This window comes from Bos indicus x Bos taurus, chromosome 4, assembly GCF_003369695.1.
Source record: "Bos indicus x Bos taurus breed Angus x Brahman F1 hybrid chromosome 4, Bos_hybrid_MaternalHap_v2.0, whole genome shotgun sequence".
In the NCBI taxonomy this organism is placed as follows: Eukaryota; Metazoa; Chordata; class Mammalia; order Artiodactyla; family Bovidae; genus Bos; species Bos indicus x Bos taurus.
In genome coordinates this window covers 25,956,375-25,979,286 of record NC_040079.1, presented here as the reverse complement: position 1 = coordinate 25,979,286, position 22,912 = coordinate 25,956,375, and positions in this window count along the sequence as shown.

Genomic DNA, 22,912 nt, shown 5'->3' with positions numbered 1-22,912 from the left:
TGAAACTGGGTCTCATGTCTCCTGCATTGCAGGCAGGTTCTTTACTGACTGAGCTACCATGGAATTCCAGCTGAGCTATCTAAAATCCTAAAAGATGATGCTGTGAAAGTGCTGTGTTCAATATGTCAGCAAATTTGGAAAACTCAGCCGTGGCCAGGGGACTGGAAAAGGTCAGTTTTCATCCCAATCCCAAAGAAGGGCAATGCCGAAGAATGTTTAAACTACTGCACGATTGCGCTTACTTCACATGCTAATAAGGTAATGCTCAAAATCCTTCAAACTAGGCTTCACCAATATGTGAACCAAGAATTTCCAGATGTACTAGCTGGGCTTAGAAAAGGCAGAGGAACCAGAGATCAAATCGCCAGCATTCATTGGATCATAGAGAAAGCAAGGGAATTCCAGAAAAGCATCTACCTCTGTTTCACTGACTACATTAAAGCCTTTGACTGTGTGGATCACAACAAACTAAAAAACTCTTAAAAAGGTGGGAATACCAGACCACTTCACCTGTCTCCTAAGAAACCTGGAATATATCAATATGTCAGCAAATTTGGAAAACTCAGCAGTGGCCACAGGACGGGAAAAGGTCAGTTTTCATCCAATCCCAAATAAAGGCAATGCCAAAGAATGCTCAAATTACCACACAATTGCACTCATCTCACACTCTAGTAAAGTAATGCTCAAAATTCTCCAAGTCAGGTTTCAACAGCATGTGAACCGTAAACTTCTAGGTGTTTGAGTTGGTTTTAGAAAAGGCTGCTAAAACGAGCAGTTCTTTTAGAAAAGAACCAGAGACCAAATTGTCAATATCCGTTGGATCATTGAAAAAGTAAGAGAATTTCAGAAAAACATCTACTTCTGCTTTATTGACTATGCCAAAGTCTTTGACTGTGTGGATCACAGCAAACTATGGAAAATTCTGAAAGAGATCGGAATACCAGACCACCTGACCTGCCTCTTGAGAAATCTGTATGCAGGTCAGGAAGCAACAGTTAGGACTGGGACACGGAACAACAGACTAGTTCCAAATAGGAAAAGGAGTACGTCAAGGCTGTATGTTGTCACCCTGTTTATTTAACGTTTATGCAGAGTACATCATGAGAAACACTGGGCTGGATGAAGCACAAGCTGGGATGAAGATTGCCAGGAGAAATATCAATAACCTCAGATATGCAGATGACACCACCCTTATGGCAGAAAGTGAAGAAGAACTAAGGAGCCTCTTGATGAGGGTGAAAGAGAAGAGTGAAAAAGTTGGCTTAAAACTCAACATTCAGAAAAGTAAGATCACGGCGTCTGGTCCCATCACTTCATGGCAAATAGATGGGGAAACAGTGGAAACGGTGTCAGACTTTATTTTTTGGGGCTCCAAAATCACTGCAAGAGGGTGACTGCATCCATGAAATTAAAAGACACTTGCTCCTAGGAAGTAAAGTTGTTGCTAGACAGCATATTGAAAAGCAGAGACATTACTTTGCCAACAAAGGTCCATCTAGTCAAGGCTATGGTTTTTCCAGAAGTCATGTATGGATGTGAGAGTTGGACCATAAAGAAAGCTGAGCACCAAAGAATTGATGGTTTTGAACTGTGGTGTTGGAGAAGACTCTTGAGAGTCCCTTGGACTGCAGGGAGATCCAACCAGTCCATCCTTAAGGAAATCATTCCTGAATATTCCTTGGAAGGACTGATGCTGAAGCTGAAACTCAATACTTCGGCCACCTAATGTGAAGAACTGATTCATTTTAAAGACCCTGATGCTGGGAAAGATTGAAGGTGGGAGGAGAGGGGATGACAGAGGATAAGTTGGTTAGAGGGCATCACCGACTCAATGGACATGAGTTTGAGTAAACTCCAGGAGTTGATGATGGACAGGGAGGCCTTGCGTGCTGCAGTCCATGGGGCCACAAAGAATTAGAGATGACTGAGTGACTGAACTGAACTGAACTGAAGAAACCTGTATGTGGGTCAAGAAGCAACACTTAGAACCAGACATGGAAAAACAGACTGGTTCAAAATTGGGAAAGGAGTATGTCAAGGCTGTATATTGCCACCCTGCTTATTTAATATATATGCAGATTACATCATGTGAAATGCCGCCCTGGATGAATCACAAGCTGGAATCAAGATTGCCAGGAGAAATATCAACAACCTCAGATATGCAGATGATGCCATTCTGATGGCAGAAATTGAAAAGGAACTAAAGACCCCCTCTTGACGAGGGTGAAAGAGGAGAGTGAAGAAAGCTGGCTTAAAACTCAACATTCAAAAACCGAAGATCATGGCGTCTGGTCCCATCATTTCATAGCAAATAGAAGGGGGAAAAGTGGAAGCAGTGACAGATTTTATTTTCTTGGGCTCCAAAATCACTGCAGATGGTGATTGCAGCCTTGAAATTAAAAGACACTTGCTCCTCAGAAGGAAAGCTATGACAAACCTAGACAGCATATTAAAAAGCAGAGAAACCACTTTGCCTACAAAGTTTCGTATAGTCAAAGCTATGGTATTTCCAGTAGTTGTGTACACATGTGAGAGTTGGACCATAAAGAAGGCTGAGCACTAAAGAATTGATGATTTTGAATTGTAGTGCTGGAGAAGACTCTTGAGAGTCTCTTAGACTGCAAGGAGATCAAACCAGTCAATCCTAAAGGAAATTAACTCTGAATATTCACTGAAAGGACTGATGCTGAAGCTGAAGTTCCAATACTTTGGCCACCTGATCAGATCAGATCAGATCAGATCAGTCGCTCAGTCGTGTCCAACTCTTTGCGACCCCATGAATCGCAGCATGCCAGGCCTCCCTGTCCATCACCAACTCCTGGAGTTCACTGAGACTCACGTCCATCGAGTCAGTGATGCCATCCAGCCATCTCATCCTCTGTCGTCCCCTTCTCCTCCTGCCCCCAATCCCTCCCAGCATCAGAGTCTTTTCCAATGAGTCAACTCTTCGCATGAGGTGGCCAAAGTACTGGAGTTTCAGCTTTAGCATCATTCTCTCCAAAGAAATCCCAGGGCTGATCTCCTTCAGAATGGACTGGTTGGATCTCCTTGCAGTCCAAGGGCCTCTCAAGAGTCTTCTCCAACACCACAGTTCAAAAGCATCAATTCTTTGGAGCTCAGCTTTCTTCACAGTCCAACTCTCACATCCATACATGACCACAGGAAAAACCATAGCCTTGACTAGACGAAACTTTGTTGGCAAACTAATGTCTCTGCTTTTGAATATGCTATCTAGGTTGGTCATAACTTTCCTTCCAAGGAGTAAGCGTCTTTTAATTTCATAGCTGCAGTCACCATCTGCAGTGACTTTGGAGCCCAGAAAAATAAAGTCTGACACTGTTTCCACTGTTTCCCCATCTATTTCCCATGAAGTGATGGGACCGGATGCCATGATCTTCGTTTTCTGAATGCTGAGCTTTAAGCCAACTTTTTCACTCTCCACTTTCACCTTCATCAAGAGGCTTTTTAGTTCCTCTTCACTTTCTGCCATAAGGGTGGTGTCATCTGCATATCTGAGGTTATTGATATTTCTCCCAGCAATCTTGATTCCAGCTTGTGTTTCTTCCAGTCCAGGGTTTCTCATGACGTACTCTGCATATAGGTTAAATAAACAGGGCGACAATATACAGCCTTGACGTACTCCTGATACAAAGAGCCAACTCACTGGAGAAGACCTGATGCCAGAAAATATTGAAGACAAAAGGAAAAAAGGGCAGCAGAGGATGAGATGGTTAGGCAGCAACACTGACTAAATGGACGTGACTTTGAGCACACTCCAGGAGATAGGAGAGGACAGAAGAGCCTAGTGTGGTGCAGTCCATGGGGTTGCAAAGAATCGGATATGACTTAGCAACTGAACAACAACAGCAAACACTTCTCGCCCACTTGGATGGCTATAATAAAGGAGACAGACAGCAAGTGCTGGTGAGGATACGTAGAAGCCTCATAGATTGCCAGTAGGAAAGTAAAATGGTGCAACCACTTGGAAAACAGTCTGGCAGTTCCTCAAAAAGTTAAGCATGTAGTTAATGTATGACCCAGCAGTTTCATTTTTAGGTGTGTACCCGAGAGAAATTAAAACACAAAAAGCTTGCAGGAGACATAAGAGACGAAGTTTTGACCCCTGGGTTCGAGATGATTCCCTGGAGCCTGCCAGGTTCCTCTGTCCATGGAACTCTCCAGACAAGAATACTGGAGTGGGTTGTCATGCTCTCCTCCAGGGGATCTTCCTGACCCAAGGATCAAAACTGTATCTCTTATATCTCCTGCATTGGCAGGTGGTTCTTTACCACTGCACCTCCTGGGAAGCCCAAGATGGACTATTAATCAGGCATTAAAAGTACTGAAGTTCTGATACATGCCACAACATCCATGAACATTGAAAACAGACTCAATAAAGAAGCCAGTCACAACAGGCCACGTACTGCATAATTCTACTCATATGAAACGTCCAAAATAGGCAAATTCACAGAGAAAGAAAGTCAATTAGTGATTTCCTGGGGGGAATGGAAAATGGAAAGAGATGGCTGATGGGGATGGGATTTCTTTTTGGGTTAATGATAATGTTCTTTTTTTTTTTTTTAATGATAATGTTCTAAAATTATGTTGCTGGTTGCACAATCTTGTGAATGATCTAAAACAAATGAACCGTATATTTTAAAAGAATTAATTTTAAACTATGAGAATTCTATCTAAAAAAACAGTAAACCATACACAGCTTGAAATAAATAAGTAACTTAAAATGATGCTGTACCCATATGTAAAATAGACAGTGAATGGGTAGTTGGGAAGCCCAGGTGGCTCAGATGGTAAAGAATCTGCCTGCCAATTCAGGAGATGCAAGTTTGATCCCTGGGTCAGGAAGATCTTCTGGAGAAGGAAATGGCACCCCACTCCAGTATTCTTGCCTGGAGAATCCCATGGACAGAGGAGCCTGGTGGGCTATAGTCCATGGGGTCGCAAAGAGTTGGAACGACTGGATGACTAAACTCAGTGAGAAGTTGCTGTATAACACGGGGAGCTCCACCCAGTGGTCTGTAACAACCTAGAGGGGTGGGATGGTGGAGGGGAAGAGGAAGGCTCAAGAGAGAGGGGGACATATGTATAGTTCTGGCAGATTCACACTACTCTATGGCAGAAACCAACACAGCATCCATAAAGCAATGATCCTCTAAAAAAAAAATCATCATATTCTGATGACACAATAAAGCAGATTCTCCTTCCACTTAAAAAAAAATGATGCCATACCAACGCCATGTGTTTGGCTACCTGGTAAGCAGTTGGACCCATGGCCCAGGCTCCTGTGTTGTTGTGGGCTCAAACGTGCAAGGCTCTGGGTCCTTGCAGACAGTTGCAGCAGCATTTCATCAGGATAGAGCACAGCTCTTTGTTTCAGTCCATGCTTACCAAAGTTGCCATCAAAAGACATCTGACTGCCCAGAGCATCAGGGGCCTGAGCGAGTTCACAATCAGGGGCCCAAAACGAATTTTCCTAAGGGACTGTCTGAACCCAGTTTATATACCTTCCCAGACTGACTAAGCCCCACCTTTTTTTTCCCTTCAGTCTCATCTTGCCCTGCCTCCCAGCCAGAGAAGTGCTGGCTTCTTTCTGTGGCCCTGCAGCCACAGCTGCTGTCCTGGTCAGGTGTGACCTCAGCTGCCCCGAAGGAGCCAGGGGACAGCATCCAAGTCCAGCCCAGCTGGCCACCAGGACCTCTGCCTGCCCAGCTGCTGTTCGGAGGGCTTATACCACCCAGATGAGGGGAGTTAACAGCCAGGGGATAAACTTGGACCAGAAAAGGAGAGGAGACTAGGAGGGGCTGGCCGTTGCTAGCCCTGCTTCTTTCTCCCCAACTGACTCTGCCAATCCCTGAGCCGTCCCAAGGGAGGGAGTGAGCCGCTCAGTGTATTTTCTTGTGAGGCCGCTGCCAGTTTGATAACGCATGACCTTGTGTTTGCTTCCCCTCCTTCCTGGCCTCACCTCTCTTCCTCACTTTGCTGCTCAGGGCTGACAACCTCTGCACTGAAACATTAACCCTTCGGCTCTGCCCAAGCTTTGTTTTCCAGGAAGCCAAGCCACACTCAGCATGTACTTGAGGGTAAAGGGTTTATAAACCCTCAAAGGGCTCTTTGGGCTGTTTTCATCACCCTGCATTCCTATCCTGCCCCATTAAATAGAAACTTCTGCTGGTTTCTCTGGGAGGGAATGGTATTGGAAAAATAACTTGAATTCTCAAGACCTCCCGCACCCCATGGGGTAAGCAGCCAATCCTGGCAGGAAGGATGGGGGGTTGTTTGCCCTGTGGTGATCCAGCTGCTTGGCTGAAGACGTGTGGGTAAGTTTAAATCTGAGTGGAAAAAGTAGGAAGCCCGTTTGGATGGACGGATCAGCCACATTTTTCCAATCTAGCTTTATCAGAAAGAAAGTTATATTTTCATTTCAATTTTTCACATTCCTAAGATTTGTTCTCTTTTGGTTCAGAACCAGTAGTGGTTAAAAGGATATTGCTATGGATATTACAATAATGATAATAAGCCCTTAGTTCTCCCCCCAGGTTAGAACAGACATCTAGACCACCAGGGCTCTCCCAACATAGTCCAGGCATAGCCTACAGGTGGGGACTTCAGCATCCTATTAAAATGTCCTTGTTTTCTTTTGGGCTTAAATTGAAAATGTGTGCCCAGGTGGCACAGCACTGAAGAATTTGCCTACCAATTCAAGAGACTCAGGAGACTTGGGTTTGATCCCAAGATTGGGAAGATTCCCCTGGAGTAGGAAATGGCAATCCATTCCAGTATCCTTCTCTGGAGAATCTCACGGGCAGAAGAGCCTGGTGGGCTGCAGTTCATGGAGTTGCAGAGTCGGACACAACTGAGCACACACATACCCAATACTTAAGACATATAGTTTAGGTCACTGTGTCTCCGACAGACATGTCTTCCATTTATTAATTGTAAGGATTTTATTTTTTAGTGGCCAGGCTCCAAGTGTTAGACTGGGGGTTCCCAATAGTGTGCCAAGATGTGGTTTACAGGCATGTTGAGGAGATGAACCCATGCAACCCTGGAGTAGCTGGCTCCTGGTGACAGCTTCCAGCCTTACACAATCAATTTATCCTTCCTGTCATATAAATATTAAAGTTTACCATGACGTGTGCTGTGACACAGAAAAACCTGGCCAGCACTGAGATAAATCACACTTCCATAGGGGCTATTTTGCCTTTCCTGAAGTGGCCTGCTAATTGAAAATGTTTGGGTATTATTGATAGAAGAAGCAGGTCAGAGGAATAGTTGCTGAATGAATCAGAGAGGCAGTGATACAAAACGAAGACAACCTGTGTCTTCTTATGGTCCCCTCTGGGGAAACAAACCCAATTAACCTGCACAGAGAGGTGATTTGGAAAAGGGTGATGGAGTTGGGTGGGTAGAACTGGAGGACCTGCAGGAGGAAGAAGGGAAGGCTGTCTGGAGTTTCCCCCTCAAGCCTTTCCACTCCAGCCCTAAGAGATCTCTCTTCTCTTCCTTCCTTATTTGCATCTCTGGACACAAATAGAGGCTCTGGCTCCACCTCCCTTGAAGTTAATGGTAAACTTTCTGGTCCCCTGAGGCCAGCGTCTTTTCCCTCCTACCTCTAAATAGATTATCCCGGTTTCCCCAGGAGGCCCTAGTGCTCACCTTTCTCCTCCTCCTCCCCTCAGTGGTTGGCTGTGCCTTTGTTTGCAGCCCTGTTCATCCCTGGGCTGCTTGAATTTTGAACTGAAAAGAAAACCTTCTGGTATTCACTGGCACTGCTTAAAGACGGGAAACACTCCTGCACTGTGGAAGGATCCCAGTACGTGCTGCATTGTCTAAACTGTCTCTTCGCCCAGGATTTTCCACCAGCGCATAAACAGGGGTAAAGCTCCCTCATCCAGTACCCAGGAGCTTCTGAAACACACTGAAGGTCTCAGAATCATTGGCCTGGCCTCTTCCACTGAGAAGGCTGGTTACTGGTTTACCAATGCTTACCATTTAGGTGAAATTGTTAGTCGCTCAGTCGTGTCCGACACTTTGTGACCCCATGGATTGCAGCCTGCCAGGCTCCTCTGCCCATGGAATTCTCCAGGTAAGGATACTGAAGTGGGTAGCCATTCCTTTCTCCAGGGGATCTTCCTGATCCAGGGATCGAAGCGAGGTCTCCAGCATTGCAAGCAGATCCTCTGGAGAAAGGAATGGCTACCCACTCCAGTATCCTTACCTGGATAATTCCATGGACAAGAGGAGCCTAGTGGGCTCCATGGGGTCACAAAGAGTTGGACACAACAGAGCAACTAATATTTTCTCCAGTTGGGTACAACAGTTCACCCAGCCCAGACTCACCTAGGATTTATCTATCATACTTGATACTTCCCTTGTTTCATTCCTGATGTCTAGGTTTTACCTCAAATTTGCAAATGTTCCTTTCTCACCTTGAAAAGGAGGAAAATGAACACAGTCAGTAGCTTCTGGGAATGCTTGTCTTTAGTGTAAGGAAGTAAAGTGAAGTGAAAGTCGCTCAGTCGTGTCCAACTCTTTGCGACCCCATGGACTGTATAGTCCATGGAATTCTCCAGGTGAGAATACTGGAGTGGGTAGCCTTTCCCTTCTCCAGGGGATCTTCCCAACCCAGGGATCAAACCCAGGTCTCCCGTATTGCAAGCAGCTGAGCCACAAAGGTGATAGGCAAAGTCCCCAGAGCGGTCTCTGCCTTTCCCACCCCAGACACCTCATTGCCCAGCCCCAGCTGCCCTGCCCCTTCCCCTCCCCCTCCTCTCCCTTCCCCTCCTCCTCCCTCCTCCCCCTCCCCCTTCCCTTCCCCTCCCCCTCTATCTCCTCCTCCTCCCTCCCTCTCCTCCTCTCCCTCCTCTCCCTTCCCTCTCCCCCTCCCCCTCCATCTCTTCCTCCCCCTGCCTTCCCTCTCCCCCTCCCCCTCCATCTCTTCCTCCCCCTCCCCTTCCCCTTCCCTCTCCTCCTCCCCCACCAGTGGGGTGTGGAGTCATCTGCTCTCCTCCCTCAGAGGGTGGCCAAGCCCTGGGGAGTGGCTGTTTTCCAGGGGTGCCAGGAGGCCCTTCAAAACTACTAAACCAAATACCCTCACCTTGCAGGCCTTTAGTTCCTCAAATGGAAACAAAGCGAAGAGGGAGGCAGCAGGAAAATGGAGGAAAAACTTAGAATTCCAAATTCAACTACAGCTGTTTATAGGCCTGAAATTATTCTTTTTCGTTGGTAATAACCCTTTTCTGATTTTAAAAGTGATTTCCTCCCAGTGGGGAAAGCTTAGAACATGTGGGAAAAAAAAAATAGCAGTCATCTGTAATCTCACTTCTCAGAGCAAACTTCCTTAATATTTGGGATATTCTCATTTTTATGTTCATATATTTTTACATAGTTGAAGTATATTGTATATATGAGTTTGTATCAATTTTTTTCACTTACTAGACCATGACCACCTGCTCCAATTGTTTTTAGCTGTTGCAAACTATTCCATCATGTGGATGCATTTAACTGTTGAGAGGTTCCTGAGCACTTGTATGCTTTATTATTGTTGTTATTATTATTACAACAAGGAGATCAAACCAGTCAATCCTAAGGGAAGTCAACCCTGAATATTCATTGGAAGCACTAATGCTGAAGCTCCAATACTTTGGCCACCTACTGGGAAGAGCCAACTCATTGGGAAAGACCCTGATGCTGGGAAAGATGGAGGGCAGGAGAAGGGGTCAACAGAGGATGAGATGGTTGGATGGCATCACCGACTCAATGGATGAGAGTTTGAGCAAACTCTGGGAGATGGTGATAGACAGGGAAGCCTGGTGTGCTGTAGTTCATGGGATCGAAAAGAGCTGGACATGACTTAGCTACTGAATAACAACAACAAACTGTAATTAGCACTGCATGCTTACGCATACAACTAATTTTTAAGAATTTCTTAAGTTACACTTCAAATAAAGTGGAGCCCCTGGGCAAAACTCCACGTGTATATGTGTTTTAGTTGCTCAGTAGTATCCAACTTTTTGTGATACCATGGACTGCAGCCCGATAGGCTCCTCTGTCCATGGGATTTCCCAGGCAAGAACACTGGAGTGGGTTGCCATTCCCTTCTCCAGGGTATCTTCTCAACCCAGGAATCAAACCCGGATCTCCTGCATCACAGGCAGATTCTTTACCATCTGAGCCACCAGCGAGAGTCTTGATTTTCAGAAATCAAGTGGCTGCTTTACAGCCACCAGCAATAACATTTATACCAATAATTGACATCCGCCTCCATCCCAAATGAGCTTAATTTTGTTCACGAACAGTTCACCTCTCTGGGCGTTGAGAGAAGAAAGGAGATAATCCTGTGAGATCTTCAGAATGTTGCGTTTGAGCTGAATCTGTCTTTGGTCATAGTTGGAGAAAGCAGCTGGTGGCAAGTGGCCAGTACCAGGAGACTAGAATTATTTGTGGAATGTCAAAGTCCATGACTGTCTCTGTAGAATTAATTAACCGATGTCCAGATCTCTCACAGTACAGGAAGCTCCATGAGGGTGTAACCAGATCTCTCTTACAATCTATTCTTGGCGCCCAGCAGAGTCACTGGCCTTTGTAATCATGTGCTCAATAATTAGTTGTTAACTGATGCTTAGATGGAGTTCTTCACCTTTTTTATTTCACCAGGCCCTTTTCCTCAGTTCTGTCTGGAGGCCACTGTCCGGGTTCACACGGAGAATTTTTCTCCTCAACTTCCTTACCATCGAAGGAAGCCCTTGGGGATTCCTGTAGTAGACAGGCATTCAATCCACCAATGACTCCCCATCCTCTTCATTTCTCCTTGTTGGATTCTTTTTTTTAAAATATATATATATTTTTTGATAGGGACCATTTTTAAAGCCTTTGTTGAATTTGTTACAATATTGCATCTGTTTTATGTTTTGGATTTTTGGCCAAAAGGCATGTCTAGCTCCCTCCCTGACCAAGGATCAAACTTGCACCCATTGGCAAGCGAAGCCTCAACCACTGGACCAGCAGAGAAATCCCCTCTTTGTTGGATTCTGTGTGTGGCAGATACACAGGGTCCCCACCGGGCACGGGTTTCCCACGGGCCCCTTTCCGCAAGGAGCCTTCCACTTCCCCCAGCTGGTGCTCTGGTGCTCTGCCCCAACCATGCACCTGCTGTCACCCAGGTACAACAAGCTCACGTCTAACCTGAGTGCGGCTGCTTTAGCATCGAGAGGGAGTGTTTCTGATTATAGTTGGAAGGTTTGCTTCCCACTGCAGTCCAGCTATCTACCAGATCAGTAATTAAGTCAAGGAAAAAAGAAAAGAGTCTATAAATGTGTTCGGTGTGACCTGTTTTGGAGAAATAACCAACTTGTTTGTTGGTTACTAGATATCTCACTCTCTCAAACCAGCTGGGTTTTGATTGGTATCCCTTGAGCTCTCACACACAAATCACTGGAATTAAATTTCTCTCACCGAGGGATAACACTTTGCCTGTTATTGAGATAACTAAGTGCCTTCCGGAGCCCTTCTCTGTTTCCAGGGGGAGGGTGGAGGTCTGGAGTCACAGGTGCCAAGAAGAGCGTGCCAAGGAGCCCTCCTTAGGCTGCGTACCTTCTGGAATGAAAACTCTGCTTGCTGTGGTCATTTGGGCTTCTTATGTTCTTTTTCAGCACAGGTGGAAACATTTCATCCCATGGCACCTTGGTTTCTGGGGCACTGCTGATTCAACTGTTTATTATTAATATTTGGCCTGTTTTATTAACACCCTGAAGCCAAGGTTTTGATGGAGCAAGTCCAAAACAAAGCACAACAAAAACAAAACAACCGCACCCCCCAGCCCAACACACTTACATAAACACATGAACAAACGAAACACTTGCCCAAGCACGTGAATGGCCTTCCAGTGCTTTCCTCAGATGAAACTGTTCTCAAGTTCTACTAAATGATTTGCTGAATTATTGACACTGGCAATTAACTGCCTGGAATCACGAAGGTCAAGTCTATTGACTGACCATGGAACTGATGTTCACAAGCTGGCAAAGACTTGGCCACACATGATATAAAATTCCTATACAAGCATTCTGTCTCAGACAAACTCGTTCCCCAGTCTAGGAGACAAGCTGCTCTCAAGCTCTGAAAAGCAGTTCTCTGTCAGTAAAAGAGAATGCCAAATAGACCTTGATGTTTAAGGCTTGTAACATGGCTGGTGAGTACAAGATTGCACTGAGTTCTGAATTCCACAGGCAATTCATTTGTTCACCCAACATTTATTTATTAAGCACTCATCTTGGGAATAGAAAGATCTGTCCTCAAGATAGTTATAAAGCTATTTTTAAAGAGACTGAAACGAGTAATTAAAGTACAAATGAACCTTCTTTTTCTTGTTTTCTTTTCTTTTTGGTTTGGATGAGATGTAAATATGCGACATTGAAACAGAGTAATCGCTTAAGAATTGGATTTTGCCTCTGTGGATGCCCTAGAAGAGAATGGAAGACGTTTCCCCCTTTCAGGATGGTAAGCAGGCCTCTATTCAGATTCCTTGGTGGCTCAGTGGTAAAGAGTCTGCCTGCAATGCAGAAGACACTGGGGATGCAGGTTCGATCCCTGGATTGGGAAGATCCCCTGGAGGAAAAGATGGCAACCACTCCAGTATTCTTGCCTGGGAAATCCCATGGACAGAGGAGCCCATGAACTACAGCCTGTGGGGTCACAAAGAGATTCCTGAGAAATCTTCACCTCCAGAAGGTGACCACAGGAAGTGGTGAGGGTCGTTTGTGTAATCTCCTATGAGTGAAATTAGATTTCTTTGTCTAAGAAAAGGGTGGAGGTTCAGCGGGTAGGAAAGAGGCATCAGCCAGACCCAGGGGAGCCTCAGTTCAGTTCAGTTCAGTCTCTCAGTCGTGCCTGACTCTTTTCGACTCCATGGACTGCAGCACGCCAAGCTTCCCTGTCCATCACCAACCCCCGGAGCTTACTCAAACTCATGTCCATCAAGTTGGAGATGCCATCCAACAATCTCATCCTCTGTCGTCCCCTTGCCCTTCTCCTTCTCCAGGAAAGTTCCTCAATGGTTAATTTCATGTGTCAAGTTGGCTGGGCCACAGTGCCCAGTTTTTTTGTCAGAGTTGTAGTAGCTGTGAAGGTTTGATTTTTTTTTTTTAATTGAGATATGGTGGATTTACAATGCTATATTAGCTTCTGGCGTATAGAAAAGTGATTCAGTTATATTGTTGTTGTTCAATCCCTCAGTCATGTCTGACTCTTTGTGACCCCATGCCCTGCAGCACACCAGGCTTTCCTGTCCTTCGCTATCTCCTGGAGCTTGCTCAAACTCATGTCCATTGAGTCAGTGATGCCATCCAACCTTCTCCTCCCACCTTCAATCTTTCCCAGCATCAGGGCCTTTTCTAATGAGTCAGCTCTTCACATCAGGTGGCCAGAATATTGGAGTTTCAGCTTCAGCATCAGTCCTTCCAATGAATATTCAGGACTGATTTCCTTTAGGATGGACTGGTTGGATCTTGCAATCCAAGGGGCTCTCAAGAATCTTCTCCAACACCACAGTTCAAAAGCATCAATTCTTTGACACTCAGCTTCCTTTATAGTACTAATTTCACATCCATACATGACTACTGGAAAAACCATAGCTTTAACTAGACGGACCTTTGTTGGCAAACTAGTGTTTCTACTTTTTAATATGCTGTCTAGATTTGTCATAGCTTTTCTTCCAAGGAGCAAGTGTCTTTTAATTTCATGGCTGCAGTCACCATCTGCAGTGATTTTGGAGTCCACGAAAATAAACTCTCTCACTGTTTCCATTTTTTCGCCATCTATTTGCCATGAAGTGATGGGACTGGATGCCATGATCTTCGTTTTCTGAATGTTGAGTTTTAAGCCAAATTTTTCACTCTCCTCTTTCACTTTCATCAAGAGGCTCTTTAGTTCTTCGCTTTCTGCCATAAGAGTGATGTCATCTGTGTATCTGAGGTTATTGATATTTCTCATGGCAATCTTCATTCCAGCTTGTGTTTCATCCAGCCCGGCATTTTGCGTGCTGTACTCTGCATAAAAGTTAAATAAGCAGGGTGACAATATACAGCCTTGGTGTACTCCTTTCCCTATTTGGAATCACTCTGTTGCTCCATGTCCAGTTCTAATGTTGCTTCCTGACCTGCATACAGATTTCTTGGGAGGCAGGTAAAGTGGTCTGGTATTCCCATCTCTTTAAAAATTTTCCACAGTTTGTTGTCATCCACACAGTCAAAGGCTTTGGTGTAGTCAACAAAGCAGAATGTTGACTGTATTCTCTCCGGATGTTTCTCTGGAACTCTCATGCTTTTTCAATGATCCAACGGATGTTGGCAACTGGATCTTTGATTCCTCTGCCTTTCATACATCCAGCTTGAACATCTGGAATTTCACGGTTCACATACTGTTAAAGCCTGGCTTGGAGAATTTTGAGCATTACTTTGCTATCATGTGAGATGAATGCAGTTGTGAGGTAGTTTGAACATTCTTTGGCGTTGCCGTTCTTTGGGATTGGAATGAAAACTGACCTTTTCCAGTCCTGTGGCCACTGCTTTTTCCAAATTTGCTGGGATATTGAGTACATCACTTTCACAACATCATCTTTTAGGATTTGAAATAGCTCAACTGGAATCCTATCACCTCCACTGGCTTTGTTTGTAGTGATGCTTCCTTAGGCCCACTTGACTTCTCATTCTAGGATGTCTGGCTTTAGGTGAGTGATCACATCATGGTTATCTGGGTCATGAAGATCTTTTCTGTATAGTTCTTCTATGTATTCTTGCCATCTCTTCTTAATATCTTCTGCTTTTGTTACTGCTACTTTTGCTAAGTCGCTTCAGTTGTGTCCGACTCTGTGCGACCCCATAGGCGGCAGCCCACCAGGCTCCCCCGTCCCTGGGATTCTCCAGGCAAGAACACTGGAGTGGGTTGCCATTTCCTTCTCCAATGCGTGAAAGTGAAAAGGGAAAGTGAAGTCGCTCAGTCGTATCCGACTCTTAGCGACCCCATGGACTGCCCCTACCAGGCTCCTCCGTCCATGGGATTTTCCAGGCAAGAGTACTGGAGTGGGGTGCCATTGCCTTCTCCACTACTTTTGTTAGGTGCACACAATTTCTGTCTTTTATTGTGCCCATCTCTGAGGAGAGCTTCAGGCACTAGGAAGAACTGGGTGGGAGAGCTCTCAGAGTTTAGAGAAGGGTCGAGATGCTGTGGAGCCAGCCTCCATGGGGGACATCCTTAAGGTCTGAGCAGGGAGCTGGAGCAGGAGGCTGTAGGATCCATGGGACAGAAGTGACAGAGAGTCAGTGGGGAACAGGGCTTGAAGCAGCAGAACCACCCAGGCCTCTTCCAGCTGGAGCATGGGGAGTCTGGGGGACCCCTTCTAAGCACTCCAGGGTTGACCAATGAGCCAAGGTGGTGGAACCCATCTCTGGAACAACTGGTATCGAATTTCTCTTCAATTTAGGTGGATGGGCTTAAGGTAGTTCTAGTTAATGTCAAGAACATTTTTAAAGTACCATAATTGGTACCTAATAGTTGAACAGTTCATATCTGCTACCTGTGTGGGATGCTCAGTCTGGACCCCTAACCCAAAGTGAGGAATTCAGGGAGGCTTCCTGGAGGAGGTGACCCTTTGGCCAAAGCCTAAGAACAGGTAAGTGAGCCAGGTTAAGGCAGGATTTGGGGCATGGGAAGAGGTATTTAGGGAAGAAGGAGAAGAAACACAATTAAAAAGCAGGAGAGGGGAGAGGGATAAATTGGGAGACTGGGACTGACATATACACACTACTATATATATATATATATATATATATATATGCTACTGTGCTGTGCTCAGTTGTGTCTGACTCTTTTGCAGACTGTCCTCCAGGCTCCTCTGTCCATGGGTTATTCTAGGCAAGAATACTGGAGTAGGTTGACATTTCCTTCTCCAGGGGCTCTTCCCTACCCAGGGAATGAAACCAAGTATTTTGTGTTTCTTACATTGACAGGCGGATTCTTTATCACTGAGCCACCTGAGAAGCTTCACTACATATATGCTACTGCTAAGTCACTTCAGTCGCGTCCGACCCTGTGCGACCCCATAGACGGTAGCCCACCAGGCTCCCCCGTCCCTGGGATTCTCCAGGCAAGAACACTGGAGTGGGTTGCCATTTCCTTCTCCAATGCATGAAAGTGAAAAAAGTGAAGTTGCTCAGTCGTGTCCGACCCTCAGCGACCCCATGGACTGCAGCCTACCAGGCTCCTTCGTGCATAGGATTTTCCAGGCAAGAGTACTGGAGTGGGGTGCCATTGCCTTCTCCTCTCTCTATATATAATAGATAACTAATAAGGACCTACTGTATAGCACAGGGAATTCTACTCAACTGTAATGACCTATAATGGGCAAAAAAATCTAAAAAAGAGTAGATTCACTGACTTACTTTGCTGTACAACAGAAACTAACACAGCACTATAAATTATACTCCAATAAAAATAATTTTTAAAATTAAAATGTGTATATTTAAAAAGCAGGAGCAGGAAGGAGATAGTAGTGTCAAAACCTAAAGAGCCCAGGATGTTAGATGAATTCCGTTTTGTTTTTTTTTTTTTTTTTTGGTCAAGGGACATATGGGCTCTTAGTCCCCAGCCAGGGGTTGAACTCATACTTCCTGCATTGGAAGGGTAGAGTCTTAACCCTTGACTGCCAGGGAAGTTCTGTTAAAGGAGTTGCTGATAGTTTAATGTGGCTGGAGTACAGGGAAGGAGGAGCGAGAGAGGTTCCACAGTCCGTATTCCACAGAGTCTGCAGGCATGTCAGTTCGCTATGCGCTCTCTTTGTGTGAACTCAGACTCAAACCCTGACAGCCATTCACTGTTGAATGAAGAAGGGTAAGAAAGTCTTGTGATACACACCCTGGAAAATCCCAGCCAGTCCTGAAGCCAGGTGAGGTCTGCCCATTTACCTCTGCTTCCAGCATCATTCATTCTCCCCGTCTCTTGTCTCTCTTAGCCTCCCAGCCAAACACTAGTCAAGCTGGTACAGCTTTGGATCACTAGTAAGCTGAGAAAATAGGCAAACAGACACTCTGGACAGAGTCAGGACTAAGTCACACAGGATAACTGTACAATCCTATCTATATAGAACCCTGTATCTATCTATAGAGCTCTCGCCTTTCCAGTGCCCCACATAATCACAATATCTCACACTGTTTAGGATTTTTCCGCACTTCACATAGGGCTTTTACAAGTGTTTCCATATTTGATTTGATTTTCACAGGAATCCTGTAAAAAAAAAAAGGCATGCCGGGTGTTATTTATTCTAATTTTTTAGAAGAGAGAAGTGGATTGCTCACCACATGCAGTGAGTGGAAAAGCTGATTTGAACCTCTGTTTGCTCACTGCAGACCACCTCTGACTCAGTGAGGCAAGCAAGGCCATGACCCAGATTTCCATCCACTTAGGTGTCAGGATTCCCAAAGAGAGATGATTGTATACCAGGCTCTTCAGATGTATTTAATTTAGAGGTTTTACCTGTGTTCAAGGAGTTTGCAATCTAGTGGTGACAAAGGAAGGCAGGTCATGGGATGGTTTTAGAAACATATACAGAGATAAAATTCAGAAGCAGAATGTGACAGGGTCAAAAATATTAGAGCGCAAGTACTTGCAACCCTACTCTTCTCCCATGCTCAACCTGAGAGCCTGGGTACCAGGAGCTGGAAGCTTGTGTCCACCCCAAGTCCATGTTGAAGACCTCACCCCTAAAGTGATAGTATCTGGAGGCAGGACCTTTGGGTGGTAACTAGGTTCAGATGAGGTCATGAGGATAGAGCCTACTAATTCCATGTTGGGATTAGTGCCCTTGTAAGCAGAGAGAGAGACCAGAACATTCTCTCCCAATTATGTGAAGACACAGCACGAAGGTGATCAGGAAGACAGCCCTCACTAGACACCTTAATCTGCCAGTACCTTGATCTTGGACTTCTCAGCCTCCACAACTGTGAGAAATGAATGTTGTTTAAGCCACTCATCTATTTTCCTGTTACAGCAGCCTGAGCTAAGACCTCCAGCCTTTTCAGTTGTGTGGTGTGGTGCTCTAGGATTGGAAGACACTTAGAGAAGGCAAGGAAAGAGGAGAGGACAGGAAGATGGAGAGTGTCTCTGCCATAGGGAGGCTCCAAAGGTAGAAGCCATAGAAGCAAGAGATTTAATAGGTAGCTGGGGGCAGGGTGAGAGCAATGCTCATTTCTATCTCCCAAACTTGACTGGAGAACCTGATATAAGAAGTGCAACATCTCCTTCCAGGCTGTGTGTGTGTGTGTGTGTGTGTGTGTGTGTGTGTTTGAATTCCTTGGGGGGCAGGAGAGGTGGTAGAGTAAAGCCTTTCAAGGTGGAACTTCTGCTCAAGCATCAGAGACAGCCCCACCATGGGCCTAAGGAAGGCAAGGGAATCCACACACAGGTTGCAAGACCATCTGGAGGGAGAGAAAACCAGAGCTTCAGCCACTCCTACTTGCCACCCTCTCCATCAGCTCCTTCCTTTCCTTTCTCCCAGGGCTGAGTGAGACTGATTCTCTGGGCTCCTTACCCGGGCTGCAAGACTGTTACTGAAGAAGAGGGTCACAGGAAGGAGAGGCATTGAGGCAATTTGGGAGGATGTTCTCTGAGCTGACTGAACGGAAAAGACTCAAAGATGGGGGCAGATTTTGAAAGATAAGTTACAGAACCAAAGCCTGCCTGGGCAGAGACCACAGTTTCAGGTCCAGACAGCTTGAGTGAAGGATCCGAAGTGACGTCAAAACCAGCCAGTGGTTACACTGATGGAACAGATGACTTACAACATCTTTGCTAAACACGTAGAATAGATTGAAGTGTGGAGGAAGTGCGAAGGTAAAAACTTTTCTCTTGAGCTCCAGGTCCACATTTCCAACTGTCTGCTTGAAATCTCCAAATAGCAGGCTCAAAACCTTATCCAGTGTCTACCTTGCAGCTGGTGTGTTCTAAGCCCCTTCTCTTCCCACTCACCCACATTAGGTGCCTCCTCTCTCTGCCTCATCCTCATCCCAGAGATTATCAAGTGCCCTGGATGATCCCACCAGAGAATGTCTCTCACAATGCCCCCACCCCATCTCCTGCTAGCCTGGATCAGGTCTTCCTAACCTCTGATTAGATCTCGCCCTTGGCGATTAGGACAGTTGCCTAATAGACCCCTCTTCTAAGCTCTCCTCTAATCTACCCTTCAGCTTAGCTATAGCTGTGCTGCGTTCAGTTTGTCCAACTCTTTGCCCCGCCATGGACCACAGCCTGCCAGGCTCCTTTGTCCATGGAATTTTCCAGGCAAGAATACTGCAGTAAGTTACCATTTCCTCTTCCAGGGGATCTTCCTGACCCAGGATGGGACATGGTCTCCTACATCTCCTACATTAGCAGGTGGTTACTTTACCACTAGTACCACCTGAAAGCCCTAGCTAGTTACCATTGTCCTAAAGATGGGGTGCCCGTTCCCATGAAACTCCCGGCTATCTACTTGAACTCCCCCTCCCAATTGGAGACATATTTCTGGTGAGTTTGGAATTAGGGGGACAGAAGGCCCCCACCCCAAAAGAAAGACTGTTCCCCCATAGGAAAAAGAACCCCATACAGTAGCCTTGATGTTGTATCAGAGCCCAACAATGGCAGGAAGTGGTGATCCTATGAGCAACATGGAGCCTGAGTCCAGAAAACAATAGTTCATGTTACCTCCCTGTGTAATAAGTGTAGTCTGGCTCCAGTTGCCTGTGGGATGAAGCCCGGCTCCACAAAGTCATTTGCTGTCTGATCCCGCCTAGCCTCCCTCCCATCTCTGCCACCCCAGTCTTACTTTAGTCTTCCTGCACTTGTCTCCCTGCTCTGAGCAGGCCATGACCTCTGACAACAGTTTCCACTTGCCCACACAGTCCTCTCCTGGAATGCCCGCTTCCCGTATTTCCCTGGCAAACACCTGCTCCTCCTGCATATGACCTTTTCCTCTGGGAAACTTTCCCTGACTCCCAGGCCTGGGTTCACCTAGACCTTGGCTCATTGGTACCAACTGTAGTCAACTATAATTTACATGCTTACTTGTTCCCCTCTACACTTGGCATATTTTAAGGACCCACCCTCCCATGTCCCCTTCTGGAAACATGCCTGCTCTCACAGGCGCTGAAGGAGCCATCAGTTCAGTTCAGTTCAGTCACTCAGTCGTGTCCGACTCTCTGCGACCCCATGGACTGCAGCATGCCAGGCCTCCCTGTCCATCACCAACTCTGAGAAGGAGCCATACTTTGTTCTTTTTTTTAATTGAAATATGGCTGATTTACAATGTTGTATTAGTTTCTGGTATATGGCAAAGTGATTCAGATATATATATGTGTGTGTGTGTGTGTGTATACATGTGTGTGTGTATATATATACACATATATATACATGTGTGTGTATATATATATACATGGGCTTCCCAGTTTGTGCTAGTGGTAAAAAACCTGCCTGCCAATGCAGGAAACATAAGACATGTGGGTTCGATCCCTAGGTGGGGAAGATCCCCTGGAGGAGGGCATGGAAACCCACTCCAGTATTCATGACTGAAGAATCCCATGGACAGAGAGAGGTGCCTAGTGAGCTACAGTCTATAGGGTCGCACAGAGTTAGACACTAAAGTGACTTAGCACACACACACATCTACATGTATGTATATATACTTTTTAATATTCTTTTCCATTATGGTTTATTACCGGATATTGACTACAGTGAATATAATTCCCTGTGCTGTATGGTAGGACCTTGTTGCTTATCCATTTTATATATGTTAATCCCAAACTCCTATCTTATCCCTCCCCCTCCCCCTTTCCCCTTTGGTAACTGTAAGCTTGTTTTCTATGTCTGTGAGCCTGTTTCTGATTTGTAGATAAGTTCATTTGTATCATATTTTGGATCCACATATCATATGATATTTGTTTTTCTCTTGCTGACTTACTCCACTTAGTATGATAATCTCTAGGTCCATCCATGGTGTTGCACATGGCATTATTTCATTCTTTTTTATGGCTGAGTAAGTCCTGGGTGTTCTCTGGAAGGAATGATGCTAAAGCTGAAACTCCAGTACTTTGGCCACCTCATGCGAAGAGTTGACTCATTGGAAGACTCTGATGCTGGGAGGGATTGGGGGCAAGAGGAGAAGGGGACGACAGAGGATGAGATGGCTGGATGGCATCACTGACTCGATGGACGTGAGTCTGAGTGAACTCCGGGAGTTGGTGATGGACAGGGAGGCCTGGCATGCTGTGATTCACGGGGTTGCAAAGAGTCGGACACAACTGAGCGACTGAACTGAAATGAACTGAATATTCCACTGTGTGTATATAAATATATACACACCATATTTTCTTTATCCATTCTTCTGTCAATGGTCATTTAGATTGCTTCCTTGTCTTGGCTATTGTAAATAGTGCTGCTATGAACATTAGGGTGCATGTATCTTTTTGAATTATAGTTTTTGTAGGAGCCATCATTTAGATAAGACTGCTACCCATGTCCACAGTTAATTGGACTGGAGCTAGATTCTGAACCAAGGGCAGCAAGGGAGAGTAGGATCTGCTGGATTTTCTTTCTCAGGGCCCATTCTCATTGCTGGCTCCTGCAGCTTGGTCTGGGATACAGGAAGTAATGAAAGATTCAGAGAGCACACCAGTGTGTCCTTCTTTGGGGCCTGATGTTCCCATGAAGCTGGCCTTCTTCTCTCTACCTTTCAAAGTCTTTTTATATTTCTTTTTATTTAATGTCCAGACTTTTTAGTTATAGTGGTGGAAGGAATGGGTAAAATTTTGTCTACTCCATCTTGCCAGAAGCAGAAGTTCCTTAAAGAACAATTTTAGGACTTCCCCTGGTGATCCAATGGAGAAGGCAATGGCAACCCACTCCAGTACTCTTGCCTGGAAAATCCCATGGGCAGAGGAGCCTGGTAGGCTGCAGTTCATGGGGTCCTGAAGAGTTGGACAGGACTGAACGACTTCACTTTCACTTTTCACTTTCATGCACTGGAGAAGGAAATGGCAACCCACTCCGGTATTCTTGCCTGGAGAATCCCAGGGATGGGAGCCTGTGGGCTTCTGTCTATGGGGTCTCACAGAGTTGGACACGACTGACATGATTTAGCAGCAGCAGCTGGTGATCCAAAGCTAAGACTCTGAGTTTCCACCACAGGGATCATGGGTTCAATCCCTGGTCTGGGAACTAAGATTTGACATGTTGCATGGTGTGGCCAAAAGGGAAAAAAAAAGAACAATTTTACAAAATGACTACCAATGCACCTTCCACCCCACCTACCAAAAGGCACACCATGCATGGCTTTGTGCCCCTTTTCCTCCACCCAGTGAGAACCTCTTTCCTCTACTTTCTTTAGTTTTCTATATATGCAGGAGACCTGGGTTCGATCCCTGGGTCAGGAAGATCCCCTGGAGGAGGGCATGACAACCCACTCCAGTATTCTTGCCTGGACAATTCCCATGGACAGAGGAGCCTGGCAGGCTACAGTCCACAGGGTCACAAAGAGTCAGAAACGACTGAAGTGATTTAGCACGTACATTGTATGGTGGCCAGTTTTGCGCTCCTACCAACAATACTGCCACAGACATCCTTGCACACACCTTCTGCAAGCACATGAGTTTCTCTGGGTGCACACCTAGGAGAGGGATTGCTGGGCCACAGGATATGGACATACCCAACTTGATGAAGTAAGGTTAACTTCCAAAGTGGCCATAGCAATGTGCCAATGGGACTTTACCTTATTTATTCTGGGTATGACTGCTTCATGCTCACTGTTTAAGAATGAGAATATAAAGACATACTAGTAGTTAAAGAAAAGAAAAACAGCAGATGAAGCAGGCAGAGA